At 43.0% G+C, this 6,896-nt stretch overlaps 1 pseudogene across 1 annotated transcript; it reads right to left on the bottom strand.

Moving 5' to 3' along the window:
• Positions 1-4,502: 4,502 nt before the first annotated feature.
• On the bottom strand, positions 4,503-6,333 carry LOC310837133 (myotubularin-related protein 12 pseudogene; annotated as a pseudogene). The gene has a single exon. The product of its transcript is annotated as a myotubularin-related protein 12 pseudogene (transcript).
• Positions 6,334-6,896: the final 563 nt, after the last annotated feature.

The raw sequence follows: 6,896 nt of genomic DNA, 5'->3' as shown, positions 1-6,896 counted from the left end.
AAAATGTCCGCAAAAATTTTGTAGTCCACATTTAGGAGTGAGATGGGGCGGTAGTTCTTAAGCTGGGTCTTTTCAGTTTCTAGTTTAGGTATCAATGTGATGAAAGCTTCTTTCCACGTTTCCGGTGCCTTCCTCCCCTCCATAATCTGGTTACAGACCTCCAACAAAGGTTGTATCAAATAGTCCTTCAAAACCTTATAATATTTGGAGGTAAGTCCATCGGGGCCTGGAGATTTGCCTAATTGAAGGTTCTGAATGGCACTTTCAATTTCTTGCTGTGTGATATTACTATTCAGGGTTGTTCTCATTTCCTGAGGTATTTTCTGTAATCCGTTAGTTTTAAGAAATTGGTCCACCTCCGAATCTTTCTGCGGCCCTTGTGAATAAAGTTCTTTGAAATATCTCTGGAAGCACTTTCTAATTTCCTCGGGTTTCTGAACCATTCTCCCTTCAATCTCTAGATTTGTAACTGTATTAAGTTTTTGTCTCTTTTTCAACTGCCATGCTAGCAGTTTCCCACACTTATTTGCTGATTCAAAAGATCTTTGTTTCATTTGTTTAATTTTCCATTCCACCTCTTGATTTATCAATTTCAAATATTGTGCTTGGAAAAATTTCACTTCTCTCAGCACTTCCTTCGACTTGGGCCTGGATCTTAATTTTTTTTCTCCATCTCTTATTTTTTCCAATATCTTCTCCTTCTTTTCATTCCAGAGCTTTTTCTTGATCGTATTTTGTTGTATTAGAAACCCTCTCATGACTGCTTTACTTGCGTCCCAGATTGTTCTTTTTTCCACAGTGGTATTTAAATTTATCTCAAAATAGTCCTTTAAAGTTTTTTGGGCCTTCTTAACAATCTTCTCGTCCCTTAGTAAGGTGTCATTCATTTTCCATCTAAAGGATCCGGTTGTATTTAGTCTCAGTTCCATTTTCAAAGCGTTATGGTCGGAGCAGGTTTTTGGGCAGATTTCCACCTTTCTAGTCTTGGGTGCCAGTCCTCTAGTTATCCATATTTGGTCGATTCGTGTCCATGTCAGATGAGCTTCAGAAAAGAAAGTTCCTTCTTTTCCTAGGGGGTTCTTAACCCTCCATATGTCAATTAAGTCCACATTGTCAGTCATTTAAAAAAAAGTTTTAGGTAGTCTGCCATCTTTCGTTATGTTAACGCTTTGCGACTTATCCATATTTACAGACACAACCCCATTCATGTCACCCAACATAATGATGTTGTTGTAATCTAAGTAGTCCAGCATAATCTCATGCAGCTTCCTGAAAAATTCCGATTTTCCTTCATTTGGAGCATATATTCCTAATATCAAAAAATTTTCTCCTTGTGTCTGGATTTCAATCGCCAAAATTCTGCCGTGTTCATCTTTAAATAGAAATTTCGGTGACAGGCTCTCCTTTGCATATATCACCACTCCTCTTTTCTTGACTTTATCCGAAGAAATAAATTCTTGGCCTAATCTTTTGTTAATTAGCACTTTTCTGTGGAGCCTTGTCACATGTGTTTCTTGCAGGCAAATAATGTCCAATTGTTCTTTTTTCAAAATATGGAATACTTTTCTTCTTTTTTCCGGAGAATTTCCGCCATTTATATTCCAACTAAGAAGCTGCAAAGACATCCTGGTCTAATTGGTGGGTCCTACAATGGGGTGTCTAGGTTTCCCTCCGATCCCGGAGGTGGTAGTGCTGGTCCAGATCCAGATGGTGTAGGTTTTGGAGATGGTCCCGGTGGTGGTGGTGGCCAAGAAGCTGCAGCTCCTTTCTGGAGGTCCTCCTCGTGGTCGTGTAGGAACTTCTGCTGGTCCTCAGGTGTTTTAATTCTTACTTTCCTTCCTTTGTAAGTAAATGATAGTCCTTGCGGAAACTCCCACCTATAAGGGATTGCGTTATATCTCAGCAGTTTGGTCAGATCTGTGTAAGTGGTCCTAAGATCCAAAAGATGTTTGGGTATGTCTCTGTAAATTTCAGCCTTTTTACCTTCTATCTCCAAAGATTTTTTAAAATGTAGGCCTAGTATCTTGTCTCTTTCCTCTCTTGATCTCAAAATAACCAAACAGTCTCTGGACTTATCTTTCTTTATCGATTTTCCCAGTCTAAAAGCCGTCACAATTTTGAAATCCTTGTCTTCCTCAATCCCCCGGAATTTGGAGAACAAAAGTGTCAAGAATCCCTCTAAATTTCCTTCCTCCAGTTCTGGGATGGCCCTTAACCTGAGATTATTTTCCTTACTTTTCAGTTCAACCAATGACAGGTAGGCTTGTTGTTCCCCTACCTGTCTTTTCAGAGGCCTTACTTCCCCCTTAATCTCATCAACCTTTTTGTTCGCCTGTTCTGCTTTTTGACTGGCTTCCACAGCTAATTTATAGTTTTCAGCCGTGGCTCCTTGCAGTTTCTCAATTGCCTGAGTGTGCTGGGAAACCTGATCAGATAATTTACTAATAGAGGATGTAGCTTGATCAGTTTTTGATGATCGATTGTCCACTTTTTGATTTAAAATTGCCAGTTGTTCCAAAATTTGTTTCAGGACTGTTTCAGATCCTCAAGTTGCCATATCTTCTGCAGCAGGCTCTTCAACTTCCACCTCCTGTGCTATCAGCACAGTTGGGACAGATGATCTACGTTGATGAGTTAGGGTTGTTTGAACAAGTTGCACCGGTTTCTTTTCTTTTTCTTTAGCTTTGGCTGCTCTTGTTCTCCCTGAGCCACTCATTCCACACCTGCCTCTGTTCAAGGTCAAATTATCTTTTATTCCATGAGTCAGACAAGTCCAGAGTGTAAACAATTTAACCACAGAAAGTCACAATAAAGTACAGTTCCCAGGCCTCTATGTCTCCACAATCCTCTGGGGGGGGGTATTTCGAAGTTTCAAGGAAGGAGAGAACTCTTTTCCGCCATTGAAGTTCTTATATTCCCTATATTAAATCTTAGTAGTTCCAGAGCACAAAAGGAAGGTTCCCCGGGCTTTCTATTTCTTGAAAAAAGGCCACAAGGTGTCAAGAAGGGTCCCAGCAACAATGTTTAAACGTTAATATCTCAGTCTATGTAACAGTTTAAACTCCAATAACAGTATCAGCAGTTTGACAGTTCTCTTTTGCGCACTGACAGTCCGACAACTGGGTTGTCCCTTTTAACTCCGCATAGCTCGAAATTAGGAAGAAAGTTCCAAAAATAAAGTCCACAAATTTTACAAAGATTTCCCGCTTGTCTTTTCACTACAAAGTCTATCAATGTGCCCTTGTTTTGCTTTTACGATCCCTTTTGGACGCTTCAGCGCTCTTCTGAGCCGTTGCTTTGATCTAGTTAGCAAGATCGGGAGACGGACTTCCTGTTACTCGCCTCCCGTTTTCAGCCAAATTCCAGAATTTTAGTCCAATATTTAGTTCCCCTTACTCACGGGTATGTTGCAGCCAATTTCGATGTTTTCAAGAAGAAAGGTCAACGCTCATCAGCAGCAGCAGCGCGGCTTTGCTTCCACGAAAAGAGCGATGAACTCACAGCGCCGCTCCCCCTTTCACGTTCCGGAGCCCCTTACGAGGTTCCTTCTTCGTTTCTGGGGGGGCTTTTGGCGCCCGCCGAGTCCCACGGCCACAGGCTCGCTCTGCCTGTGGTTTTTCTTAATGGGTCTCCGCTTTGCCGCAGCGGACGACCCTTTTTCGCGGAGCCCCTCTTCACAGAGTAAAGAGGACCGCCATTGCCGTTTTGCGCCGCCTCCGGAAGTCGCCGCCTCCGGAAGTCGGGTGGTCAATTGGATGATGCCCTGAGCCCCTTCCAGTTATCGGGCCCAGTGAGATTAAAATTTGGCAAGAGGAGTTTGCTGAACTGGTTGGATGGGTACCTTAGCTTAACCGGCTACTTAAGCTTAGTTATCAGCATCTCAAAAGGATGAGCAAGGCTACAAGAGCTGCAACTAAGTGACAGGGCAACCCAGGCTAATGGGTGGACCTTTCCTCCATCCCTACTTCACCTAGCTGCTAGGCGGTGTGGGAGAGCTGAGCTGGAAGAGGACTGGGTCACTTATACATGACCACTTTTGTATCTCCTAAATACAGTAGTGGAGGAAAGCAGGGTGGCACAGGGGACTGTAAGGCGACATCTCCTTTGATTGTCACCTACAGTCAATAGTAAAGATTGGCAATTTTAATTTCAGAGGCATTTTGTGTATTGTGCAGAATTGACCTTTTACTGTGGTGGCTCCTAAACTCCTTGTCTGTTGACATCAGGCAGATGCCTTCCCTGTGCTTTTTGCAGTGCTTGCTAAAAACTTTTTTGTTTAGACAAGCCTATCCAGATATTAAGAATGCTAGTGTGGTTTTAGTTTATTGCTGGTTTTAATTTTTTGAATGTGTTTTTCCTAATAATTGTACTGTTTTATTCTTTTTGTAAACCACTTGTAAGTTTTCTATAATCAAGTGGTATGTAATTTTTTTGAAATACATAATAAAATAATGTGCACAGATTGAACGCTTTAGTTTTCAAGTCTAAGGACTTATTTTTCTTAAGTTACTGAAAATAAAGACACTTATTAAGATACAACAATGAACTATTATTCTGCAGATCATGGATGATCAGAACAAGTAGGATGAATGAGAGAAACACCTAGTATTTCTCTAGTTGGGAGTTTTAAAAAGGCAAATATGAACCTGTCAAGTTCATTAAAAACAAAACAAAACAAAATATGGCACCTGATTCTTCTTAGAAACGCCGGGGGTGTCTTTCAAACAGCACATATTTTTCTATGCATTATAAGATGTGCCTGGAGGACACTCTTACCTGGCTAGGACATTTTTAAATTCTGGTGGATATTTCTGAGGCCACCACCCCTTTATGTTCCAACAAGAAGTTTATTATGATTTTGAGAGTGCCCCAACACCTTAACTCTTTCCATGATTGAGCAACTAATTTGTATTTTACTTTATTTTTCAACTGGGCCCTATGCAACACAGCTATGTATTTCCCATGCTTATGGGAAGAACTAATTAAAATGCTTGATCAAAACTCATGTAGAAAATATTGCGGGTGCTCAAGTGAGGAAATCTTCATATGCTAAAAGCTTCATTGGGCAGAAGGGAAAGCCACTGCCAGGAAACCAATTTTGTGTTTGGAGAGAAGTGTGCCAGTATTTTCATTTCTGTTTGTGAGCATAAGCCTCACATCAAACATCCCCTAAATCAACATACCCATCATCTCTCCTAGCCAAGTCCTCACATTCCAAATCTTTCCAGGTGCTTGTAGGTAAAACTGGCTTGAGGGAATGTCTTTGGAGCCAAGCAAATGGAAATAAAGAAGACAGGTGAGCAGGATTTCTCTGGAAGACAGACTCTGCTGCAGCACCCTCCTCTGAGAGAAACTGGCTGCGTTCTTCATCCATTTTCTTCTGCAAAGCTTGCACATCCTCCATCACATCCCAGACTTTTGTTGCAGTGGCAACTGTCCCACCACTAGGCAGCTGAGCTTCCAGGATCCATCGCAAATATCTCTGCACCCACACTTCTGGTCCCTCTAAGCGTGCCAGCAGGATTCCATGGAGATCTGCAGATTTGGAGTGCCAACTCCCAAAATTCTCTGGAGGTATTCTGTAGCTTATCAGCAGATGTTATCAGCCTGCTGATCCTTTTGCCAAGGAGGTTCTTTTATTAATTGGTCCATTTCTTCCTTTAAAAACCCTCTTTTGGGGGATGGTTTTGTTTGTGTCACTGGTAAGAGAAGCTTTCATTGATGCTTGAATTGTGTAGGTTTTTTCTGACTCTTATCTTGTTTTGGCTTCTCAGCATAAAGAGGATTATTCAGCAAGGCTTGTGCCTTAGGTTCAAACTGCACAGACCAGTCCCAAACTTGAAGATAACTAAGTTTGGTGCCTTCTGTATTAAGGCTTCCTCCATACGTGGTAGTGTCTCTTTGATGCATAGAACTGAAGAAGAAGGTGCTAAATACTGGAATGTACATACTATCCGGCAAGACAGTTAGGTAAGTCTCTGTAAATTCAAAGGCTAGTAAATACTGTTGAACCAACTGCCATACACAATCCAAGAACAACAAGAAAACTGGTGCCTCCTCTCTATCAATTTGCCACAGATGGTTACACTGATCCAGGAAAGTATGCCTTCCCATGATCCATTCTTTTTGAATAAGACTCTGAAATCCCAGCTTAGTTCTGCAGTGTGCATCCATCATAACTTGAACCAGGCAGGAGATTACACAACACAGGTCAGAAGCATTCTCTTCTATAAGGAGAACATTTGTATTCTCTGCTTCTAGCAAATCAATAATCTCTACTGCTTTTCTCAGACATCTCCTTACGATTTCTAGCCAATTTGTACTCTCCAGTACAGTGATACCTCGGGTTACAGACACTTCAGGTTACAGATTATGCTAGCCCAGAAATAGTACCTTGGGTTATTGTCAGGGGCTCAGGAGCAGAAGCACAGGAAATGGAGAGCGAAGGGGAAGAATCTGAGGGCAGTGTAGGAGAAGACGACAGTGGCCCGAGAGATTCCATGAGCCTCTCCAGCGAATCGGAAGATTCACAGAAGGGGGCGCCGATGGCCAGGGCAAGGGGGGTCCCAGGGGGGACGTGCCAGGAGCAAGGGGCCAGCGGTGACTCCCAGAGCAGCGGCTGGAGATCAGGACCAGTTTCCCCACCAGAGCGTAGTGGGGGGGAAGAATCCCAGGTATCAGGGCCAGCGTCTCCTCCAGGAGGGAGAGAAGATGAGTTAGGGCTGACCACGCCTCCATCGGGGAGCGAGGGAATGGTCAAAAGGAAGGTTGCCGACTGGGCGCGCGCGCCAAGTTCAAATGTACAGGCGAGCGGCACGGCAGGTAGCCCGGATAGGGAACCAGGTCCTAAAGCCCGCCGGAAGGTGGGGAGTGAATCCGGGGACTCAGCGTCAGAA

The sequence above is a fragment of the Podarcis gaigeae genome (assembly GCF_964106915.1).
Source record: "Podarcis gaigeae genome assembly, chromosome: Z".
NCBI lineage: Eukaryota > Metazoa > Chordata > Lepidosauria > Squamata > Lacertidae > Podarcis > Podarcis gaigeae.
This window is presented reverse-complemented; position numbering and strand designations above follow the sequence as displayed.